The following is a 27048-nucleotide window of genomic DNA, read 5'->3' as shown; positions in this document are numbered from 1 at the left end:
ATGGTGATGAAGGTGTTGTGATGATGGTGATGATGTGATGTGATGATGGTGATGAAGGTATTGTGATGATGGTGATGATGTGATGTGATGATGGTGATGAAGGTGTTGTGATGAAGGTGTTGTGATGATGTGATGATGGTGTTGTGATGATGTGATGAAGGTGTTGTTATGATGGTGTTGTGATGATGGTGATGAAGGTGTTGTGATGATGGTGATGAAGGTGTTGTGATGAAGGTGTTGTGATGATGTGATGATGGTGTTGTGATGATGTGATGATGGTGTTATGATGATGTAATGATGGTGTTGTTATGATGGTGTTGTGATGTTGGTGTTGTGATGAAGGTGTTGTGATGATGTGATGATGGTGTTGTGATGGTGTTGTGATGATGTGATGATGGTGTTGTGATGATGTGATGATGGTGTTATGATGATGTAATGACGGTCAGCAGATGGTGGTGGTTGTGATGATGGTTGTAATGATGGTAATTATGATAATAAGGATGACAATATGGTGGTGGTGATAATTTGGATGGTGCCAACAATCCAAGAACTATAAATGGGGCCAAGCAGAGATTTAACCCATGACCAGCAGACTGTTTCTGCACAGGGACTTAGACCACTATAGTCGAGCCGTACCCCAGTGACGTGTATTCTACCCACACTCACGATAGGTAGAAACCAACTCACACATGAAGCAGTTTCAAGATAAAGAGACATTACAAAATGCTTTAACCAGTGTTCTTTGAAGACTTTCTGCCAATCATAGATCCCCAGTCACATCCCAAGTCAAAGGTGTAACATCTACAGGCCTCTCACTGTTGGAAGTACGCTACAATTAATGCAAAGTGACACTGACTACGACACATTCCATACCTCATATTAATCATCTGAGTGTCTGAGAGACCAATGGATCTGTTAAAGAGACACACAGCCCAGAGCTTTACACACCATGGAGACAGTTCTTTCAAGAAATAGCACTGGCAGACATATAGCAAAATGAATTGATTTTTGTAGGCAATATAAGTTTTATATATCAGAAAAAAGTTACAGGGATTAAATTAGACCATAGTTCTCTTGTTGGTACCGCCTCCTGTTCTGGAATAGTAGTCGAGTGCTGTGACATTGATGTATGCTCCAAAAGATGTTGGTATATATGTAGAATGATTGGAACCGAGCATATTTTCACATCAATGGAAAACGTTACTTATTGAAAACGGAGGTTGCATCAATAAATTGGTTTGGCCTTGATGATTGATTGCTTTAAGTTCTGAAGACAAATCCAATATTTACATCACTATGTACTTAGCCACATCTTAAAAATTGGATTAAAAGATTTATTTGAACATAAATAAATTCAGACAGGATGGTATTGATATTTCCGGCTCAACAAAATGAAATAGTATGGTTGTCACTGGAGTTGTAGCAATTTAAACCACAATTTGCCGTTCAGATCAATTTCAAAATAACCAGCCCTAACTAATTCTTTAATTCAAAAGGATATTTTGAGTGAATGATGAAAAACTAAAATTGTAAATTACCTTATTGTTTATTGATATCAGAAGCAAATTGTGCCAAATTGTGCCTTTCTGACACTCACATTCATTTTCATGTTGCGTTGATGAGTGGGTCGGTGCATTGGGTATGCAGTGTCCAGCCAGATCCTTTTTGTACACGCAGATGATTGTCAACCCCTTGCTATTGTGGCACAGCCCTTAAAGGGGGAGCCCTATGAAGATTCCGCTTCAGTATTGGTCTTTAGCAACCCATGCTTGTAGTTAGGCGCAACTAACGGGATCACAAGACTACAATCATCATAACCATCATTACATCATCATAACAACCACCACTTCCATAATCATAAGAAATCCCTCTGAAGCAGAATCTGTTGTACAATTCTGACTTTTTCCTAAGCATGTGTTTATGAATGACTATCAGATAGTGATGATACCACGTTTCCGAAAAGGTGAGCACATCCTGCCCCATCAGTGGCACAAACACATGCAAAGGCAAGTCAAGTGAACAAACATGGGAACATATCGTACAAATGAAAATACTTACATGCATCTGGCATTTTTTGTGTCACTGATGTGTCAAATTTGGAAATGTCCTCCACATTGTTACCATAAAACGTTAAAAAAAGATTAATGAATCATATTTCATAGTTAGTTATAATTTAGCAAGGACCCATATTTATCAATTGATAGAAGTTCATAGGGCCCCTGTCCATTACATCCGGAAATGAACACTAATACTGTTTTGCCATTTCTAATCTTTGGAAATCTTCCAAGGAGGATTTCTATTTCAAGCCTGGAACAATGTTAATCATGTTGTCAACAGCATCATGACTTCATGAAGACATATCTTTGTCAAAAACAAATAACACGTTTTTTAGCAAGTCAAATTTGAATTAGGGACACACTCTTCTACACTTTTTCACTATTCACCCAACCACCCACCAACTAACTCTTCTACCCACTCTTTACACCATCTTCAGTATAACCTACCAAATTTATTTTTTATATTGATACAAATCGATTATTCTATCAAATATTTCATGAAGTCAAAGCTTTCAACATTAATACAGAAGTGGCAGATAATCAATATCAACAAATCTTTGTTATTCTTATTTTTCAGAATATATCGGTATCTTCCTTGAAGTGATTGAAAATTAAACCTGTCCACCGTTAAATAAACCCATAAAAACTATCACACAATACAAATCATTATCCCAATGAAAATTACTTCAAATACAATTTTTCAAATAAAATAAATGTTCACCAGATTTGTATAGTCACTATATATCGCCATTGGCCAAACTCTTCATGATGTTGTTTTCTCATAGGAAACCTTCAAAGAACCTAATCACTTTCTTCTTAATGTTTTCCAACTTCAAATAACCTGAACTATATATTGTCAAGAAATTATTTGTTTGTTTTCGTTTCTTTTCAAATGAAACTATTTGTAAATAAAATTGATCTTTGTTGTAAGACTCATGTCTGTGGGTCAGAGATGTGTACAAATCTTTGTCTAATATTTCAACTTAATTGAATAAATGTCCATCTAAGAAACAAATGCTCCACAAGAAAGAAATTGAAAATCTTTAGACTTACAGCGCTTAACTTTGTCTGTAGCACTCTTCTCATGGGTGTATTTGAGCATGTTATCTAAGGAAGCTCAATTCCATTTGTAGAGTTACATCCCTTGGCCATGCCAGGATCCACTAAAGTTAAAAATCCCATCCTGATTATGATCCTCGATCTGTCCTCTCCTGGCCTCCAGCAAGTTCATTTTACCTTCATTGTTTGAGTGAGTGAGTGTGATTTTACACCGCTGTTAGCAATATTCCCGCAATATTACGGCGGGGGACACCAGAAATGGACATCATACACATTGTACCTGTTTGGGGAATCAAACCCATCATCCCTCATTGTTTGAGCTTTGTTCCCATGTTAAACTGGCATGACATGATATAACTAAATAATTTACTCAAAGCTATTGAAAATATAAATATTAAATTCCGGTAGTATATAGTACGATATGAGCTCAAATATAATATCCTCTATATATTATATACATATTACTACAACCCCAGGGATAGAAATGTGGAGAGATAGAAATGTTTGTAAGTGTAGCAGGGCATGGAGAGATAGAAATGTTTGTAAGTGTTACAAGGTGTGAAGAGATAGAAATGTTTGTAAGTGTAGCAGGGCATGGAGAGATAGAAATGTTTGTAAGTGTAGCAGGGCATGGAGAGATAGAAATGTTTGTAAGTGTTACAAGGTGTGGAGAGATAGAAATGTTTGTAAGTGTAGCAGGGCATGGAGAGATAGAAATGTTTGTAAGTGTTACAAGGTGTGGAGAGATAGAAATGTTTGTAAGTGTAGCAGGGCATGGAGAGATAGAAATGTTTGTAAGTGTAGCAGGGTGTGGAGAGATAGAAATGTTTGTAAGTGTAACAAGGTGTGGAGAGATAGAAATGTTTGTAAGTGTAGCAGGGCATGGAGAGATAGAAATGTTTGTAAGTGTAGCAGGGTGTGGAGAGATAGAAATGTTTGTAAGTGTTACAAGGTGTGGAGAGATAGAAATGTTTGTAAGTGTAGCAGGGCATGGAGAGATTGAAATGTTTGTAAGTGTAACAAGGTGTGGAGAGATAGAAATGTTTGTAAGTGTAGCAGGGCATGGAGAGATAGAAATGTTTGTAAGTGTAGCAGGGTGTGGAGAGATTGAAATGTTTGTAAGTGTAACAGGGTGTGGAGAGATAGAAATGTTTGTAAGTGTAACAGGGCATGGAGAGATAGAAATGTTTGTAAGTGTAGCAGACTGTGGAGAGATAGACACGTTTGTAAGTGTAACAGGGCATGGAAAGATAGAAATGTTTTTAAGTGTAGCAGGGCATGGAGAGAACAAGTCAAAATAGAGAATTGCTTTGGACATCTTATTCATCATGGACGTGTCAAATTTGGAAATGTCCACATGTCTACTATAAAACATTTTACTGAAGTCTTGAATGTTGTAACCTTGATGTTAACATATTCACATAACACTTCAAATTTTTAAGTAAAGATTACAAAAACATGTACATAACACTGACATTATATAAACTATGTATACCTAAAGAAAGCTACTGCAGTTTTTGAGAGAATGGTTACACAAAAACTTACTTCTACATTATTTTTAGCCTCTTAATTTGCAATAAACATACAATAAATACATTATCTTAATTGAGAAGGAAAGAAAAATCAATATTCTACATGAAAGACTCACTTAAGAATCCAATTACAAGAGTTAAACCTTTCTTCATGTTTTTTTTAAAGATTTATTTCCATTTATTTCCTATGACATGAATATCAAACAAAAGAACCAACTCAATTAAACCAAACAATAAAGTCAAAAGGTCAATGCAAAATGCAGTTACAAAGCTTTACAGCCATGACATGACATTGAAGTTGATTATTTGTACAACTTGATGGACACATGCAAAGAATTCAAGAATATCTGAGTATCATTCCAATTTTCTTGACATCAACCACGATTTCTGCTCCGGTCTGAAAGACTCAGCCTCATTTTAACGGCATCAGTATCAAAGACATTCAAACGGAAATTACAAATCTGGGTGAAAGTTCCAAATACTGTTTTTCAGCAATAAATGATCTACTTTTACATTTCCGCCATTTAATAGGATTAGAATATTAGAAACGGATCGGCTTAACTAAAATCTAAATTATGACTATAATCAGCCAAACAGACACTCATGGACGAAAGAACTGGGGTCATGAATCGCATCACAAGGTCACCTGACCATTTCCTCTTCGATAATGAAGTTAAATAAAAATATACAGAATAATTGAAAAAACATCAAAATCACCTTCTCCTGTTCCAGCTGGGTATGATATTCTGTAGGAGTTTATTTGATTCATTGCATTTCATGTAATTATTTCACATACTTTTTTTCAGAATCCTGGATTCACGTCCTGATCTTCTGAGAGCCCCAGATTAGAAAAGGTTTTAGCGGCTAAACTCACATCTTCCAACAAGATGACTCGAAAGCAATAAATATTGCTTCAATAATCAAAGGCTCTTTTTACACAAGTCTGAAATGTTTTACACAAAGAGTGAAAATCATCCACAGTAACCTTCTATTAACAATCTGATTGTAACTAAATGTCTTAATGGAGTGCTGTCCTATATTAATCCAAGTTGATGTTACACTTCTGGAAACTCATCAAGGGAATAGAAGTTGATTTATATAATGTTGGAAAAGTGACGAAATTCCTTTAGTGAAAGTATTTGCATTGTTTGTAGTACACCGTGAAAACAGTAACTTACTGTAATAACAGTCTCATGATGTGTATTAAAACCTAAATTATATATTTCATTCTTCTGATAATGGGGGGTGGTTGGGTAGCCAAGTGGTTAAAGTGTTCCCTTGTCATGCTGAAGACCCGGGTTCGATTCCCGACATGGGTACAATGTGTGAAGCCCATTTCTGGTGTCCCCCGCCGTGATATTGCTGAAATATTGCTAAAGCGTTGTAAAACCACACTCACTCACTCACTCTGATAACGGGGCAGGAAGTGCCCAAAACATTGAAAGCAAAAATTGAGAAGTTGTTATCAATAAAAAGACTTTAAGTTCTACCAAATTCTTAGTGCTAATCAAAGACTTCACTAAGTTATTTTGTGAGATTTTGTGTATTTTGATCAATTCTACCAAAGTATTGGTCTTCATCAACCCATGCTTGTTGTAAGAAGCGACTAACGGGATCAGGTGGCGAGGCTTGCTGACTTTGTTGATGAATGATATCATATCCCAACTGCGTACATCGTTGCTCATGATGTCAATCACTGGACTGTCTGGTTCAAACTCGATTATTTACGGACCACCATTGAATAGCTGGTATAGCTGAGTGTGATGTTAAAAAAGGAAAGAAACTAACAAACAAATAAACAATTCTACCAAAACATCCAGCATATAATATATTGCATTGTCTAAATCTTAAACCCAGGAGCATAGGAAACAAGTTATCAATTTGGAGCATGGGGTGTGTGCACATGTGGGTGCTTGCCAGTAGTGATTCATATTAATTTTAATCAAATATGGATGTTTTTATTTACATATGTTACACCAATACATAACAAAATATCCATAATAATAGTTCTCAAGAAACAATAAAATACTAGCAACTAGAACTCCTCTCAAACAACTATCAACAAGGGTGCCGTGTGTGTACAAAACAACCTTAGTGCTAAGATATTTGTAAGCCTATGTTAGAGTATGGGAGTTACAATCACCTTAGGGCTAAGATCCCTTTGTACAACGGCACCCTGGTCAATAGAAAAACAATTTAGGCGAGGTGCGGTGAAATTGGGTTTAACGTCACGTCCAAGATTATTGCACTTATATAGCGACGTGCATACACGTGTGTGTGTGTGGCTGCTTGTACTAGTCCGGACTGATGCTGATTTATAGTGCTAGCCCACTGAGATACCATGCTGCAGTTTAACATGAATACCCCACTCTGACACAGTATACTGACTCCGAGCCAACCAGTCCTTGTTTTAGCCCCTTAATGCCGAGCGCCAGACAGGGTAACAACAAGTACCATCTTTTAACGTCGGCCGGGGATCGAACCCCGGACCTTCCGCTCTCCGGGCGGACCCTCTACCACTAGACCACGTAGGTGGTCTAAGACAATTTAGGCTGACGTTGGGTTAGGGCAATTTTTGTAATTGCAATAATCATGAACACTGTGGGCAAGACATGAGCGAGGGTCTCCACACATGGACAGTATTCAATCCCATGGAACCATGCAATAAATAATTCAAGTCTGGAACATGTATGTCACTTTCAATAAACAGAGTGAAGGGTTCACATGTTGTCTGTCACAAGGTTCTGAAGATATGTCTTTTAAAATGTCAATTAGCGCCATTGACATCTGTATTGCTGTCAGAAGCAAAAGAAACAGAGTAAAAACTAACAGTGATGACACCAGGTGTCTGTGACCCTTTCCTCAGAATGGCTCATTAAAATGTCAAAGCTTTTTAAAAATATAGATTTTGGCAAACACCTGGTGTTACCCCTGATTGTCAGTGATCCACCCTAAACATATTAACAGCTATTTTGCCATAATTTCAACACTCATGAATCATTGTTAAAGTGCAAGGAAGACAAGGTGTTCATACTCTTTTCTGGGAGCACAGATGGCCCAGTTGTCTAGGGCACAGCAATTTGTGTTGCATCGCTTTGGCATGCCAGAAACCTATCATGGGTTCGAATCCTGGTTTGCTCTGATCATGTTTCTAGGTTTGTCAGCTCCATACTTGTGCTCATGGGTTTCACCAAAATGGTAAACGTCTAAGACTTGAATCACATCAGCCTTTGCCCCTACATCAAGTTGACACACTGTAATATCAAACTCTCACGCATTCTGAGAAAAGGGTGGTGGGACAATCATGTGGTGAAAGTGTTCACTCGTCATGCCGAGGACCCACATAGGTACCATGCGTGAAGCCCATTTTCTAGTGTCCCCGCTGTGCTGGAGTATTGCTAAAATCAGAGTAAGACCATACTCACTCACTCTGAAAAAATTAACATGAATATCTGGTGTTGAACAAAGTCATTCACTTACTCACTCACTCATTCTGAACAAATTAACATGAACACCTGGGGTTAAACAAAGTCATTCATTCATTCACTCTGAAACAAATTAACATGAATACCTGGTGTTGAACAAAGTCATTCACTTACTCACTCACTCATTCTGAACAAATTAACATGAACACCTGGGGTTAAACAAAGTCATTCATTCATTCATTCACTCCGAAACGAATTACCATGAACACCTGGGGTTGAACAAAGTAATTCATTCATTCACTCTGAAACAAATTAACATGAACACCTGGTGTTGAACAAAGTAATTCATTCATTCACTCTGAAACAAATTACCATGAACACCTGGGGTTGAACAAAGTAATTCACTCATTCACTCTGAAACAAATTAACATGAACACCTGGGGTTGAACAAAGTAATTAATTCATTCACTCTGAAACAAATTACCATGAACACCTGGTGTTAAACCAAACTCATTCACTCACTCACTCACTCACTCATTCTGAACAAATTAACATGATGACCCACAAAAAGACCGATGAAAGCCTCAAGTTCTTTTCATATTCATACTTGCACCTCTATCCAAATAAAATAGAAGGAACATATTCATTCACCTACACTCTTGAATCATCGTAAAATAAAGCTTTCCTCAACACAGGATGTCTTCAAGTCGATATGTGTGTTGGCTGAAGGAAGCCCTAATATTTTCGATTAGCTAAGGCATATAAAACATGTTCATAAGCCTTTCATTTCTACTTTCAGATGCATTTCAACTTTGAACATGTCATTCCAGTGAAGTGTTGGCAAGTTCTGTTAAGCTCGTCAACTCAAACATGTTCCGCCTAATCAATACTTAACATGCTGGACACAGGAAGCTGTGGAGCAATCTCCACACTTACAATCTTTCATGTCAATGTCTTGTTTATTTAAATTGCAAGCACAGGAAGTCTGTGATATCTAAATTTTGAAAAAGTCACTTTGTAAATGATGCATGCACAAGCTCAGACAAATATTTTCCCTGAAACATATAGACATCCTTTTCATGATTGCATGATCCATAAAACCGGTTTCAAGACTGTCAGTATCATTATTGAAATGAGCAAAGTTACACCATATCAAAGCTTGGTCTATGTGGAGAAAGCATTGAAGGAATATTGGAAATAGTGTTGGATTTTGAGCTATATTAGTTCTGTTTGTTTCTAATTGGCTATGTCAAGGTACCCTGCTTAGTGTTAAAGGGAATATGTAGAACAAACTTAAAGAACTTTCAGACCTGGTGGCGCCATCCAATTTCTTGAAGAGAAACTAGTTCCTGGTCTTTGAAAATTGTAGAATTTCTTCTAGGAATGTTTCATATTGGACGTTGACAATGATTGTTGAGAGTATGTAATTTGTAGCTTCCTTTGACATGCCCAAGGTGAGGTGAAATGGTGTGTGTGTGTTCATGTGTGTGTTTGTTTGTGTGTTCATGTGTGTGTTCATGTGTGTGTTTGTTTGTGTGTTCATGTGTGTGTTCATGTGTGTGTGTGTTCATGTGTGTGTGTTCATATGTGTGTTCATGTGTGTGTGTGTGTTCATGTGTTCATGTGTGTGTGTGTGTGTGTGTGTGTGTGTGTGTGTGTGTGTGTGTGTGTGTGTGTGTGTGTGTGTGTGTGTGTGTGTGTGTGATTGATACCATGGCACAGTTTAACATGGATACGCAACAATGTAACTTCTGAATTATGGAGCGCAAGAGAAGTCCATAAAAATGTAGGTGAGGTGAGGTGAATTGGGGTTTACCATTGCATTCAAGATTACAGCACTTAAATAGAGTGAATGTGTATGTGTATGTGCGAGTGTATGTGTGTGTGTGTGTGCTTGTTCAAAAACAAATGTCATCTTAGAGTTCTAGCCTACTGAGATACCATGACACAGTTTAACATGGATACCCCACTCAGACACCGTATATTGACTCTGAGTCAACCCTTTAATTTTATCCCTTTAATGCCAAGCACCAAGGCAGGGTAACAACAACAACCATCTTTTAAAATCTGTTGGTATCATGCAACCAGGGTGACAGCAATGAACACAATGAAGAGTTGACAAACCCTGGATTATAACCATGGTGAATCAGATCAGGGCTAACTTGCACAAAGCGATCTTAGCGCTAAGACTATCGTAAGCCTATGTTAAAGTATGGGAGTTACGATCATCTTAGCGCTAAGATCGCTTTGTGCAAGTGGGTCCAGATCCTGATCCTGACTGAGGGACACAACTCTGCACAATTGCAATGCAATAGAGCACTGGACTTCTGAGAAACTGCAATTTGGATCAGTCAATACTCTGAGGATCTTGGGTTAAATATCAGCTCTCAATGCCATGAAATTCTCATCCACGGCTGACATATGACCATGTGGGTATACAAATTGAAAAAAAACCAACAGCGACTGTGTACACAGGAATACCTTAGATCACTCACCATCAGACGTAAGTGCCATCAGTTGTCTGTCTGGACCCAAAGGAGAGATCGGACCCCAAAGGTTAACGACCCTACAGAGCTGAACCCCAACTGGATTATTAAATAAGACAGATTCAGTCACGTTTGCATCCGTAAGGAATTCAGTGACACTAATATTGAAATTGAACAACTACCAAATGATATGGCTGGAACTTTCTATCACGACTTGTTCATATTGTTCAAGTGACAAAATGTCATACAGTCCAGTGCAGTGATGGCTTAGCATTACACTAGTGACACAAGCTAACTTGCATATCACATACCGTAATCGACGTTATAAACGCCCCGCTCTAATAAGCGCCCACCGCGATATTTGCTAATATATTGGTTAGTGAACAATCCCAATTAGCACCCCTTCCGATTGATCAATGTACACACAACTTATTTATTCGTGTATAGTACGCACTCATGTGTTATATGTCTCTTAATTATTTACAAATTAAATTCTGGAAAAATATATCTGTCGTATATAAACATTTCAGGCTGTCAGCATAAACCACGAAATTTATGGTCTTTCAACTCTGTTTTTTTTTAACCAAAATAATATTCTAATAGGAGCCCCATATTTCTAATTTTGAGAGCGCCCTGGGCGCTTATTACATTGAATACGGTAATTGGAGTTTTCTCTTTTATGTAAACAAGTATGCTTATTCTGAGATCAGATCAGAAGAGGCTATGGAAGCCTTTCAGTGCATTTTGCATAATGATATAAAGACATGCTCCTACAATGCCGACAGTGAGGACTATGACAATATATCGCTAAACATAAAAGTGCCATACCGGTAGTTCTCAAAAGGGCATCAGTGTCCTGTGGAGCCTTACAACCATTGCAAACAAAGGGGAAATATACAAATACAATTTTTTTTCACATTTTAAGATATTTTCTCAATTAAAGTTAACCATTTCAAGACACATGTTTGTCTAAATGTGTAGATTTTTCAAAATGAAACAGATGAAACACAAATGTAATTTGATGAATCACATCTTGCTGGCCTGTGGCCGAGGCAGGTTGACTGACAGAAACTCTAGATCTGAGTAGGAGAGTGAAAATGTCATAGACAAAGTCAAATTCTAAATTTGTATATAGCCACGGCATTCAACCCCTAATGTCTTAAGGTTATTCACCTAGTTGTCTTGGTTGAAGAAACAACTGATTATTCTTTCTTTCCTTTGACGCAAACCTAATACCAGGGTTCACATGCAAAACGGCAACAAATTCAGAGGGACCTGCACTAAAACAATTATGTTCATGATTCCCCTAAGGACTAAGGGCAGACAATTACCATTACTTCCTTGATAGGTTTATGTAGGTATAGCTTCAGGTAAGTTCAAAGGAACATCAGACGAAGATTAAATTATGAACCAAAAACAAAGGATGACACCTGGAGTGACAATTTTGACTAATACATATTTCAGATTAAAAAGTAATGGTGGTATTATTTGAAAAGAGTTGAGATTTTGCAATTTTAACAAATACTTGATCTCCTGATTCTAATTGCTGACCACAAATAGCCACATATGCCCTGGGCTGATATAAGTTTTATCACATTGTTCAGATTAGACACGGACATTATCTTGGCTGATCTCGAGGTTTCTCCATTGGCTTTTTGGTAGTCTGACTTCCAGACCCTAGAGAATATTAAAAGAGGATTCCAGCTCAAGTGTAGAATGATTTGACCATTTAGATTGCCTCAGCTCCTGACATTAAGCGTTCTGGGCTCCATTTGATTTTTACATTTTATTTTGCGGATATATATTTTTAAATGAGATAACTTTATTTCTGGTACTAAATGTCATTCTAGCTTTTGGGATGTTATTAAGTTGTTTTTGAGTGAATTAATGGGTGACTGAGTTTTTAATGGTATTTAAGTTACGTCACAGGAGGGCTTCTTACTGTGTGAACCTGAACGTGATCCATGTCTTGGCCATCTGACACATTTGGGACCATAGCATCCTGGTGGTGAGTGAACACTTCAACCACGAGGCCACAATGTAACTCCTAAAGTCTGGTGCATATGCATGCATGAGAACAATCCTGTAGTTTAGCACTGAGCAGTTTAATGAGCAGCCATTGTTTTATCCCTTTAATGCTGAGTGCAAGGCAGGGTAACAACAAGTACCATCTTTTTACGTCTTTTTGTAAGACAGCAGGAGATTGAACAATTGATCTTCCTCTCTCCACTCTATCCACCAGACCATGGGGGCAGTCGCCATACAATTCGAAATGTTGTTTTAGACTTGAATGGCTGATATTCCGGTGCATGTATCAACTGCCTGGGCAACACAAAATTACTTTCTAGCAATGTTTCCATTTGTTGTCATGGCAATTTTTGAATTCATTCTTGGTCTGTGCTCAGCTGGTGGTTTGTCAAAACTGAAGACTGTTTATCATCAATATATGGTGATGTTACCATCTGGAATCCAGACCACCCTCAATTCTATCCTTCTCATGTGACCTTTGATCTACTCTTTATATAGCTCAATTCAAGTTTACTTAGCTGTTGGAACTGTTCATAAAAACACATTGTTAATTCTTGTATCACAACATCTTCCGAGGCAAGGGTGTTAACTGCTCTGAAACTTCTGTTTCCACCCTTGCCGAAACTAGTCAGGAATTCCAGAGTTATGTTTCAGCTGGACTAATGAGGCTATGCATAATCCAATCAAATTGTGTGATGAACTAGACACCAGGTGGTCAATAGGATGGACATAGAAGGGACATAACTCGTCATAGCCCTGGTGGCGCTACGATCGAACCTGGAAACTCCAGGCCAGTTTGGCAAGGTTAGAAACTGGACTTTTATAGTCAGTTAGCACCCTTGCCTCGAGGAGATGGTATCACAACTGAAAACTAAATTATCTATCATGGTGGCTCTTGTTTCAAATCATCGTGTATAGATATATGATGAAAACAGTCAGCAACATAAACTGACATTCAGCAAATAAATTTTATAGAATTTATTTATTTTTATTTATTATTATTCATAAATCAAAATTTTGTACAAAGAAAAACTATTCCCTAATTAGGACTGAAACAAGTAAGTATACTCAATCAATAAACCATACGATTTTGCAGAAATATTTATAGCCATGTTTATCACAAAGCATGAGTTTGCAAAGATAACAGGGAAATAAAACATGAAATCATGAGGACACTGATGATGCTTAAAGATCTGTTGAGCAACTTTATGTGCCTGCCACACCCATATTACAACTGGAAGTACCACACAACATTTGACACCACAAGATCCTGGGCGTGCCTGCTCATGATAGGGAGAATAATGTTTGGAGGAAGCAGCCTTGGACAACCCTTCCGAGACAGAGTGCTCACATGCAAAGGGATCCTGTACTCCAAACTGCTTAATATCTTAGACAGGAATTACACTCAGCAATATTCCAGCTATATGACGGCGGTCTGTAAATATTTGTCTCTGGACCAGACAATTCAGCGAGCATTGATCCACGAAATTGGGACATGATGACATGCATCAACCAAGTCAGCGAGTGTGACCACCCGATCCCGTTAGTCAGCTCGTACGACATGCATGGGTTGCTGAAGACCTATTCTAACCGGGATCTTCACAGGTTGATAGGACTGGTAAGAACTTTAGAGGTTTAATTTGTGATGGTGATAATGGTTGTAATGATTTTCAACAGTGGTAAAAATGTATATCTTTGCACCTGAGTTATGTAGACCTATCCAGAGCAAGACCTATCTTGACGAAGAAATATATCTAGTTCAAGAGTTACCTTGACCAAAAGTTACCTAGACCAAAAGTTACCTAGACCAAGAGTTACCTACACCAAGAGTTACCTAGACCAAGAGTTGCCTAGACCAAGAGTTACCTAGACCAAGAGTTACCAACACCAAGAGTTGCCTAGACCAAGAGTTACCTAGACCAAGAGTTGCCTAGACCAAGAGTTGCCTAGACCAAGAGTTATCTAGGCCAAGAGTTACCTAGACCAAGAGTTACCCCAGACCAAGAATTACCTAGACCAAGAGTTATCTAGGCCAAGAGTTACCTAAATCAAGAGTTGCCTAGACCAAGAGTTACCAAGACCAAGAGTTATCTAGACCAAGAGTTACCTAGACCAAGAGATATCTAGACCAAGAGTTATCTAGGCCAAGAGTTACCAAGATCAAGAGTTGCCTAGACCAAGAGTTACCTAGACCAAGAGTTGCCTAGACCAAGAGTTACCAAGACACAGGTGGCCCAGTTGTCAAAGGTCCTAAAATTTGCTGTGAAGAGTTTTTTCCTTTAGGCATGCCAATAATCAAAGGTTCAAATCCCACTTTTTGCCTGTCCACTTTAGGCTATCCAACCACATCAAGCTGACATACTATCAAGTAAGAGGGGGCACAGGTGGCCCAGCCGTCTAAGGCGCCGCGATTCGCTGTGCACGCCAGAAACCTATGATTGTGGGTTCGAGGTGGATTATGTTTCTAGGTTTGTCAGCACCATACCCGTGCTCATGGGTTTCACCGAAGTGGTAAACGTCTGAGACCTGCATCACTTCGGGCTTTCCTCCCACATTAAGCTGAGACGCCGTGATATTACTGGAATACTGTTAAAAGCGGCGTTAAACCCAACTCACTCACTCACTATCAAGTAAGAATACTGTCCAAAGTGGCACTTACGCACTTAAGTTCTTTCATATGAACACATCTGAAACTCTAGGTTTAAAATTTGTATGGAAACTAGATATTCTTTCAGCTACATCTGCAACACCATGATATTATATGCTTAAAACTAGGAGCCAAAATATATTTTTACTGAAAACAGTAAACAACGGTGTGGCAAACAACATATTTCTTTCTCAACAGTCTGAAGCATAATTATTTTTCAAGAAATTTCTGGGACAATTTTTGGGGGGATAAAATCCAGGCCCCCCCCAAAAAAAATATCAAATGGTCAGTCCCTAACATAAAAAGCATCTGGTCTGAATGCAAATATCCTTCCATCCTAACATGGAAATGAGTTCTCACTGAGCTTTTCATATCTCGATCATTTGATGTGATATTACCATGACTCTCTAGGTCCATTTGCAAATTTAATGTTGACCTAAATCTTTGGAACCAAGGATTGTTTACCCTAAAAAATGAAATCTTTTCCCATAATCCTTTGTTCAAATTTTCCAAACTATTGACAAGCTCAGACTAATTCTGTGGGACGTCAAATGGAATTGACGAATAATCCTTCCTCAAAATTTGCAGACACCTTTTGGGAATAAAGGGCAAGAGATGTTTGTTAATGTTTCTCAGATCTGTGGCCCTTGTAACACTAGCCTCCACTCAGTGTGACCTATTAAGCAGAAATATCACTTCTCAAAGAAGTTTGTGAACTAGCAGTGTGTCTGATCTCCCTGAAAAAGCTGTTATGAAATTGTTGCAATGCTGAAATGAAAAAGATGGTTTATATTTAGTAACTTATTAAATAAATTGAAAAAATAATGTTTAAAATACAAATATCAATGTTATCATACAGTGAGGCCGTGATTAAAATGCATATTTGGATGATGAAATCAAAATATTTATTATCATGAATTTCATAGCGATATTCATTTCCTGATGAAGATACATTGAAAGGGGCTTAATTTAGTTCAGGCAGTTCCTCAAATACAGCAGTGTCATGTATGTGTTCAGAACATGGCCTGTATTATGTGGGATTGCAATCGAAGGTCAACAAATGTACAGGAGTGAATATTGTTTTTTTTGTACTAATCAATTATATTCAAGCTATATCTTAGAAGCCAAAGAACTGACATAGTGTTTGCATTGCATGCACAAAGAGAAACGGTCTCATCCCCACCTTTTCTCGAATGCCCCAAAACTGTGCTCATGTTAGTTACTTTATGAATTACCTCACTATGACCTTGACGTTATATGTAGGTCACTCACAACCTTTTCAGATTAAGTCTCTGCCCCAAGGATGACTGATGTACAAGTTTTATTTACATCCAGTATATGCTTCTCATTGTTTAAATGATAAGAAGTTATCATATAAAATGAACTTTTCAAATGAACTTTTTAACATGACTGGTCAATTTTTTCAAAAATAATTCCCAGGGTTATAAAGAAGACATACATGACGTGATATCCCAGGGGATGTCTGAGTGGAGCATGGTTTTAAAAAACACAGCAGCAGCAGCAGTCAAATTCAGACAAAACCTTAAACATGTTCCGGTAGTTGCTTCATAATAAAAAACACTAAGCAGACAACATGTGACTGAAAGCATCAATAAAGGTAAACATCCATTCCTCTTTCATCAGAACAGACTGACATTGTCCCCAAATCCCTGTGGGACAAGGAAGTAAGGAAAACTATGTGTCACATTAGCCTGGTGGCTGGAGATTGATCTTGCCAGCTACCATGTCCAAGCATGTGGAGAATCTCCATAAGCTGGTGGTTGAACAGTTTCGGTTATTATTCAAGTTTTTACATCAATACAACTTGTAATGAAATGTATTATATGTATTGTAATGCAGGGGTTAAAACGTATAGTATCATGGGCCTTGTATCATGCTACGATACTGTATCACTGTATCATTACACCACTACAGATTATTGGGAAGAATTAACAAAATTAACTAGGAATATATGCATGTTTTCTGTCACAGCTATCACTTGGGTCACTTAAAAGTTATAAGACCTGATCTTACAAGTTCTAATGAATATTAATCATTCAATGTGAAATACAGATTTCCAACTGCACAAGAGGCTGGTCACATGACTGCTAAACTGACGTTAATAAATTTATAAGATATTCATAAGATTTGTTTGTTTGTTTGTTTCTTGTTTAACGCTGCACTCAGCAATATTCCAGCTATATGATGGTGGTCTCTAAATAATCGAGTCTGGACCAGACAATCCAGTGATTAACATCATGAGCATCGATCCACACAATTGGGATACGATGACATGCATCAACCAAGTCAGCAAGCTTGATCACCCAATTCCGTTAGTCGCCTCTTACAACAAGCATAGTCACCTTTTATGGCAAGCATGTGTTGCTGAAGACCTATTCTACCCCGGATCTTCACGAGTCTCATATAATTTGCACCTCATTCAAGATAGCTTCATATTCCAATGAGCTCACACAAAATAAAACACAATTCTTTAAAAAAAATGAGCATAAAGCATTATATCAAGTTTTACACTCAAAATAACAAATTGAAATGAATGAATGGAATTTGTTACAATCGGAACCGTCTTGAACTGTTTTCATGGAAGTTATTGATACCATAAACAGATGTTGAATGACCAGAATATCACAGGAGGAACAAATTTGTCAACTTGACAGGTCAAGATAATTTCACTTTAAGGGCAATTATTTGTTCTGCTCCTGTTCATTGATAACAGATTAACTTCTTTCCTTTTACATTAAAAAGACTTAAAATGATTTGGTTTTATAAATTGCTCCATTACTGTTTTTGGTTAATTATAAGTGCATAAGAAAAAGCATGACTTCATCCAAGAAGCAGGTTAATCTCTTCCTCTGTTGTGTGTCATATTTCAGTTTTAAAAACTCTTTTAAAAATTACCCCTAAGAGCAGCATAGATGAAAGGAATTATCAATCCAAAATACATTAGTTAACTGTTCACTTAAATTGAAATATCCTTTTTACTGGGATGCTGAAAACATTTTATCTGTCTCCAATGCATTATACATGGTCAATTCCATATGATAGTGCATAAATAGACATGGTTGGCGCCTTCTGGAAAAACTATTCACTGTCAGCAATTTCTTATTCTTCTCATCTACATAGCCAGGATTGATTATCACTGTAAAATAATGTTATGGATTGTCTAATCTAATTATGAAAATGGCTTCAAAACAGAAGTGGAACCAGAAGAATTATTCAAAGGCTCCACAGAAACATTTTCTTTGGTGGCAATTCATTGAGGATGCTGGATCCTGAATACTTGGTGTCTCTAGTGGATTAATTAAGGGAGATGGTGGTCAGGCACTGTGACTTTGCTGATTGAGAGTCATGATGCCCCTGCTGGTGTGATCGTCGGTCATACCTTCATTCACTTGATTACATACAAGTCACTGTGAGCTTGCTAGTATATTGATGACTGCAGTGTGTGGAGCAACCATCACTCAGTGTTTGGTTGCATTGCAAGGGAGAAGTCTCTATGGACATGGGATCATTCAACTAGCTGTCGTGATCGACACATGGTTCATTAATAAGTGTGTCAAGGAGATGAGATGTTGAATGGTAGGTTTTGATATATTTTTATGTGATTAAGAAAAAGTTAGACACGAGTAAGTGTGAGTGTCGGTTGTGGGTGTAGGTGTGGGTGTGGGTGTGGGTGTGGGTGTGGGTGTGGGTGTGGGTGTGGGTGTAGATGTAGATGTGGGGTGTGGGTGTTGATGTAGGTGTGGGTGTGTGTGTGGGTTTGGGTGTGGGTGTGGGTGTGGGTGTGGGTGTGGGTGTGGGTGTGGGTGTAGGTGTAGATGTGGGGTGTGGATGTGGATGTAGTGTGTGGGTGTGGGTGTGGGTGTGGTTGTGGGTGTAGGTGTTGGGTGTGGGTGTGGGTGTGTGGGTGTGGGTGTGGGTGTGGGTGTTGGGTGTGGGTGTGGGTGTGGGTGTTGGGTGTGGATGTGGGTGTAGCTGTTGGGTGTGGATGTGGGTGTAGGTGTTGGGTGTGGGTGTGGATGTGGATGTGGATGTGGATGTGGGTGTAGATGTGGATGTGGGTGTAGATGTGGATGTGGGTGTGGATGTAGGTGTTGGTTGTGGGTGTTGGTGTGGGTGTGACGTGTGGATGTGGATGTGGATGTGGATGTGGATGTGGATGTCGGTGTGGATGTAGGTGTTGGTTGTGGGTGTTGGTGTGGGTGTGACGTGTGGGTGTGGATGTGGATGTCAGTGTTGGTGTTGGTGTTGGTGTGGGTGTGGGTTTGGGTGTGGGTGTGGGTGTGGGTGTGGGTGTAGGATTAAGTGTGGGATTAGGTTTGGCATTTGGGTATAGGGTTTGGTCGTGGGGAGTTGGTGTAGATGTCAGTTTGGGCATGGTGTGTGGGTCAAGGTGTGTGGGTCATGGGTCATGGGTGTGGGTGTGGGTGGTGGTGTGGGTGTGGCATCAGTGTGGGTGTTAACATCGGTGTTGTCATGGGTATGCCTGGGTCAAGTAAGCTTAGATGTGTGGAATGTGTACCATCGCTGCATTAGAAATTGAAGGAAGTATGTAAATGCGCAAGCTTCTATGCTTTTGCTTAAGAATATTATACTTACATACAGAAATGATATTTTCCTGGAGACAAACGTTTTATCTACATGAGGTTAACCTATTCAAATAGTATTTTTAACACAAACTTAAATGAGCACTAAACATGCATTACCATTGTTTTAAATGCTTCCAAGTAAAATGGTATCAAACATCAGTATTCTGAATTATCAATGATTGGAAATCTGTAAAAAAATGTATAAAATTTGATTCAACAAATGTCGGACAAAATTCTTGCTCCATGATGCCTTTTTAAACAAACTACACTGAGATGTAACATAAAAATAAAGATTTGAGTGTGAGTAGATTCTTGGCCTCAAGATTAGTTCCTGCAAAGTCTAATGACTCAGCTTACTGACGTGGGATTAATCTTTCTGCTAAACACAATTCATGTGAAAAATTTCTCCAATTTTTGTTCCATGGGAGCAGCCTAGGAACTGCCGAATCTTGCATTTCATGTTGGAGTGTACAGCTATGAGCCCAAATATGCAATAATTCCACCTCACCAAACAGATAATCTTCTTTCGACAAGGATAAAAACTCATGACGGAAATGACAGGGGCTGATCGTGGGAGATAATTACTTCTGAAGTGATGATGAGATTGCTTGAGAAGTTTTTGAACCCATGCACTGCAGGAAAAAATTGAAACAATTTAGGAAACGGAACAGGACGTTGGTTGTCCAAAAATGACGCTTCCAAGCAATGAAGATCCTGGCAGGAGGCATTTTTGTGTCAAATGGATGGCAAAATATTTGTAGGACTTTAAAAAAATTCAACTGAATTCTGTATGTTTAGATGCTTGAAATGGAATTGGTTAATATCGACACAAAATATTTCTTGGGTAATCGATCTGGATCATAAGAACAATAATAATGATCATAATTGTCAATGATGGCCTTCACATCACATTATCATCATCACATGAACATCAGCACTACCATCCTCCTCACGAAAACATCAAAATTACTAACATGATCCCCACAATCATGAACTGAAGTATATGACTTGAACAACATATTAACATCATGATTGATTCATCATTGCTAACACCAGCAGCATCGTCATAATCAACATTAAATTACATCACAGGCATCATTAACATCACCATCATCAAAACCATTAACATCATCTTCAATGCAGGGATGATGTGTCATCTGAGATCTATGTTGCAATGAAGAAATCTGCCAAGATACATCACAACTTCACCTGTGAGGAGAGAGAGGCATAGCAGAGCTAAAGCATGATGAGACCATCCCTATCACAGAGGCTGACAAGGGCAAAGCTGCTGTCATCGCGAATACACCAGAATTTATGCAGCTGGATTAGAAAGACAGGAAAAGAAAACCCTCCAAGATCTCCACAGTAACAGAGAGTTCAATGACTCTGTATTCAACAAACTGAACCCCCAAAACTCACTTGCCCCTTACTCCAGCCACTGTCAAAATTTATGAAGATCTGAACAAACTCAGAGTACTGTATTCGACGTAATAAGCGCCCACGGGGATATTTTCTAATATATTGGCTAGTGAACAATCCCAATTAGCACCCCTTCCGATTGATCAATGTACACATGACTTATTTATAATGTATAATACGTATGTAATATGCATTCTTAATTACGGGAAATTAAATTCTGGAAAAAATATATCTGTCGTATATAAACATTTCAGGCTGTCAGCATAAACCACGAAATTTATGATCTTTCAACTCTGTTGTTTTTCAACAAAATAATATTCTAATAAGAGCCCCCTATTTTTTACTTTGAAAGTGCCCTTGGCGATTATTATGTCGAATAGGGTACTTACTCCAGAGGCTTATCCTTCTACAGGACAACACATTGCCAAACACCTAGGACAATTTGGAAAAGAAGAAAAGTCAGCCATTCCAGCACCATCATCAACCAACCAAAAGAATTTAAGCTCACAGGTAGCATAGTCAGCTGCGATGTAGTAGACCTAGCTCTTCACCAACACACCATTGCAAGAAGCCCTACAAGTTCTACACAGCAATGTACAGACCAACACTGACCATTATGCAGACACATCGCTCTCCACTTACAGCATCATACCGTTAACCACCTGATACTTCACATGGAATGGCAAGATCCATCAGCAGATTCATGACCTCAACAATGGGTTCCCCCGTTGTCCCCAATCATTACAGCAATTTTCATGAAATACTTTAAAGAAGCTGCCTTAACATCCTCCTCCCTCTTCCAACCTTTATGCTAGCTGGTAAAAAAAAGTAGATGACGCATCACCATCCTAGACACAGAATAGGACCTGGTGCCCTACTGGATCACCTCAACCTTCAACACCAAAGAATCAAGTTCACCATGGAGACAGAAAGCCACCACCAATTCCTTTCCTTGATGAACTTGACAACAGTCATGACAACATCCCCACTGCTGTCTACTATAAACCCACCTACACTGACCAGTACATTCAATATACCGTATTTTGAAATAGGGGGCTCTTATTAGAATATTATTTTGGCGATAAACAACAGGGTTGAAAGCATGATATACAGTATGATTGGACACATTTAACTGTGTCTTTGGTATATTTTTAGATGCAAGACATATGTAAAAACAAAAATTATTTCTGAGGGATTCTTTGACGAAGAACTTGAAATCATACGCGCATTCTGATTGGTTTGTCGTATTTTCGCACATAACATTCATCGATAGGGGCACAAGTCTTCTTGCAGGTTACGGAAAGGGGCGAGTGGTGACGAATGAGTTGAAAGATAAATTTCGTGGTTTATGCTGACAGCCTGAAATGTTTAAATACGACAGATATATTTTTCCAGAATTTAATTGCCTATAATTAAGAATGCATATAACATACGTATTATACATTATAAATAAGTCATGTGTACATTGATCAATCAGAAGGGGTGCTAATTGGGATTGTTCACTAGCCAATATATTAGTAAATATCGCCGTGGGCGCTTATTAGAGCGGGGCGCTTATTACGTTGAATACAGTATGTCCAACCACCTTCCACAGATCAAACAAGTCATAATTGCCCCATCACCCTTCCTCATCAGCATCCCATACCAGGCCCTACCAGTCACCAGATCAACATACTTCACACAAAAACAGCAAAACATACATGTGACATTTACCTCTGACACTTAGAAACATCTTATGCGCCAATGGTAGAGGTCTCACAGAGTCCACCCCAGACCCAAGAGGATGTGTGTATGAGATCTCATGCAACTGTAAAGACAAATTAATGTATTGGGGAGACTTCATGTCCCATAGCGACCAGAATAAAAGAACACAAGACCTCTGTTGAAAAACCTGACATGAAATCTGCCCTTTCAGAACATCTCGTAAAAACTCCTGACCACTGTGCTTTTCTCATATGATCAACCACAAATAGACATCTTGTTGCCATCTTGTCACCACAGTCAGCTTCTTGTTGTTACACCCAGACCCATCACTCCACCTTCATTGTACTTACCATATTCAACGTAATAAGCGCCCAGGGCGCCCTCAAAATTAGAAATAGGGGGCGCTTATTAGAATATTATTTTGAGTTGAAAGATCGTAAATTTCATGGTTTATGCTAACAGCCTGAAATGATTACATACGACAGATATATTTTTCAAGAATTTAATTGCCATAATTAAGGGTGATATAACACACGAGTGTGTATTATACACGAATAAATAAGTCTTGTGTACATTGATCAATCGGAAGGGGTGCTGATTGGGATTGTTCACTGGGCAATATATTAGCAAATATCGCCGTGGGCGCTTATTAGAGCGGGGCGCTTATTACGTCGAATACGGTAATTGGGTTCTCTACTGTTAATCTCCTTGGCTTCATCATTATAGTGTTATCTTTGTCGATTAATCCTTCCTCGTGTAATTTATCATTGTGTATGTTTGTGTATATATAGATATAATTATATTAACTCTATATGCTTACTCAATATTTCCCTGATGAAGGCGTAAGAAGTAGCCCTGAAACACTGTTACAAATAAAAGAAGTTGTTATCCATAGAAAAATGTGTCATGCATTCATGTTCTTCCAACTTCTAAATGTCAATCAAAGATTTCACTGCAAAGAGGGGCGGTCAGGTAGCCTTGTGGTTAAAGCGTTCGCTCATCATGCCGAAGACCCGGGTTCGATTCGACATGGGTACAATGTGTGAAGCCCATTTCTGGACTCCTCCACCATGACATTGCTGGAATATTGCAAAATGCGGCTTAAAAGCATACTCACTCACTCACTCACTCACACATTGCAAACATCATCATCATCATCATCATCATCATCATCATCATCATCCACATCATAAGAAAAATGATGAAATGCCCATTTGGATGGGTATCCACTGTTCTCTATTATTGCAAAAAACAATACATAAGACCTCACTTTCTTCAGCTAATATGTTTACCTGTAAAACTTCTGTTAGACAAGTGTGGAATTTCATTATGAAAAAAACAAAAACGCTGAGTTTGTATTTCTCTTAACCTCTTTTTCTGGTGTGATGGCATCGTTTTTCACAAATCATCGAGTAGTGACTTGACAGAAGAAAGCTATCCTATTAATGATGACTTATAGTTTCTACCGAACAACTGATGTTTTCCTTGGATTTGAGACTAAACTCCAGCTGACAAAAATATATCTTTGCATGGCTCAGGCATAATGTAAAATTTAATTTTACAATTCTCACTCTATTACTCACTTAGTTCAGTCTCAACTATTTTTTTGGAAAATGGCACCAACAATGACATGTTACAAAATTTATGAGCCACGAAAATGACTCTAGCAGGCTAACAATGATGTTAATTGACAAAACCGACATTTATCAGCCTTGGCATAAAACCTTAAACAGCAAACAAGCCAAAATCAATACAAAAAGATAAAATAAATGAAAAACATCCAAGTTTCAATTTTGTTTCAATGGTTTCATGGGACAAGCACCTAATGGGGCATTCGCTACGATTAGAGGAGCAAATCTGCAGAATGATACAAATTTCGTCTCTCTCAGCCTGTTGACGTAGAGCTTATATTATCTCTCAAAATGCTTCATGTATTTGTGTAGAGGTTCGCGGATTGATTTCAGAGTGAGCTGGCCAACATAAAATCAAAATCTGAAACGAACGACATTGCAGAAAAGCATCACAGACCGAAAAACTGAGGAGTCTTGTGACACCATCTTGAGCTGGACGAGTCACCCATGGCAGACCGATAGCTATCAAAAAGTTTACACAATGAATGCTGGTGGTATTAAATGTGGATTGAGGCTCTTCACTTGTTTAGAAAACATTTTCATTTCCATACTGGCGGTTCCAGAGTTGTGTGATTCAGTAATTACCTTTTGGTTGGGACTCTACAAGAAAATAACAGCCAAGAAACTATTGAAAACTTTAAATTGAATAACTTGGAGAAATTATTGGTGATTCTGTTGAGAACTGAACTGATAACACTTTTATTTGATATTGAGCTTTGTGGCTCTGAGGGGAATCTATGAGCCTTCAAGAAGTGAAATAATATTATGGCTATGCTGAGTCCACTGTATGAAAATGAGATTACTTTATGGAAATGTAGAAGCCTCCAGTAAAGATGGTATTTCATGGTATTTTTGAGCTCTCTACCACTGAGAACATTTATGGTATTATAGTGAGTGAGTTGGGTTTAACGCCGCTTTTAACAGTATTCCAGTTATATCACGACGTGTCAGCTTAATGTGGGAGGAAAGCCCGAAGTGATGCAGGTCTAAGACGGTTACCACTTCAGTGAAACCCACGAGCACGGGTATGGTGCTGACAAACCTAGAAACATAATCGGGGTGAACCGTATGGTATTATAGCACTCTCTGACACAAAGAACATGTTGGTATTACAGAGCTCTTTTACAATGAGAACATCTTCGTATTGTATAGAGCTCTCTAACACTAGGAGCAGTTATGGTATTGTGGAGCTCTCTAGCACTGGGAAATCTATGTTATTGTAGTGCCCTCTAGCACTGAGGACATTTATGGTATTATAGAGGTCTCTAACACAAAGAACATGTTGGTATTACAGAGCTCTTTTACAATGAGAACATGTTGGTATTGTATAGAGCTCTCTAACACTAGGAGCAGTTATGGTATTGTGGAGCTCTCTTGCACTGGGAAATCTATGGTATTGTAGCACCCTCTAGCATTGAGAACATTCATGAGCTCTAACACATATTTATGGTATTATAGAGCATTTATGGTATTATAGAGCTCTATATGTTCTAAGACGTTTCCATATTTGTAAAAGTGGGTCAGTGACATTCGTTGTGTGTTGATTGCAGGAAATGTTTCAAAACTGAAATTGTTGTTTTCTTTTTATTTGATAACAATTATAATTATCCAATTATAATGTAATGTCAAAACAATGAAATACAGCACAACGTTATTTAAAGGATCACAGTATAATATAATGATAAGGACAAGAAAATATAATATGGCATTATACAAAGGATCCAATAATAATGCAATAATGGGAATAAGGAAATATAGTGTAGCTTAATACAAAGGATCCAATTATAATGCAATGTCAAAACAAAGAAATACAGCACAACATTATTTAAAGGATCCAAGTATAATATAATGATAAGGACAAGGAAATACAACATGGCATTATTTAGAGCCCAGCAACTAGTAACAACTTGAGGAAACAGACTCTCTCAGATCAATGGGTTCCTACCGTGTAACTTTGTTTTTCTGACATTCAAACTAAAAGAAAGCAGAAATACCCAAGCTTCCAGATTTCCTTTTATTATTATCTTATTGATTAATTCATTAGACACAGACAATTCTGGTCAATTCTGTTGTCAATTCAGACATGAATTAATCATGAGAAGGGAGATAAGTTTTTACTTACCATGGATATTGTCTCTCAGGTTCCAAGTAAGACAGACAGGTAGAGGGCTTCAGAAGATTCATTACCAGTGTTCTCTCTGTGACAGAACAATTCAATCAGTCATGCAAATAAAGCACTAACACAGACAACTTACACTTTGTAGTTCGCCGTTACAGGAGGAGAACATAAAAGTAATTAACCTTAAAAGTAATTCATTGGTGATAAGTATTAATGACTTTGGAAACTCTTGAAATGTTATTAGAGAAATCACTGATTCCTTTGTTTGAGAATTCAACAATGCCTGTTGTCAGAACAATAACTATCAGGGGAAATGGGTGGGCCAGTCAGTATC

General features: G+C 38.2%; 1 protein-coding gene across 1 annotated transcript in view; it reads right to left on the bottom strand.

The window, feature by feature from the left end:
• LOC124132663 (protocadherin-11 X-linked-like) overlaps positions 1 to 26781 on the bottom strand; it is a 363829-nt gene extending 337048 nt beyond the window's left edge. The window contains exon 1 of the mRNA XM_048387383.1: positions 26718 to 26781. The gene's annotated coding sequence lies outside the window, so the exon portion shown is untranslated. The remainder of the gene's footprint in view (positions 1 to 26717) is intronic.
• Between the last annotated feature and the right edge of the window lie 267 nt (positions 26782 to 27048).

Source organism: Haliotis rufescens, unplaced genomic scaffold (assembly GCF_023055435.1).
Source record: "Haliotis rufescens isolate VD_foot unplaced genomic scaffold, xgHalRufe1.0.p SCAF_7, whole genome shotgun sequence".
Lineage (NCBI taxonomy): Eukaryota > Metazoa > Mollusca > Gastropoda > Lepetellida > Haliotidae > Haliotis > Haliotis rufescens.
Note: the sequence above shows the minus strand (reverse complement) of the source record. Positions and strands in the feature narration are given on the sequence as shown.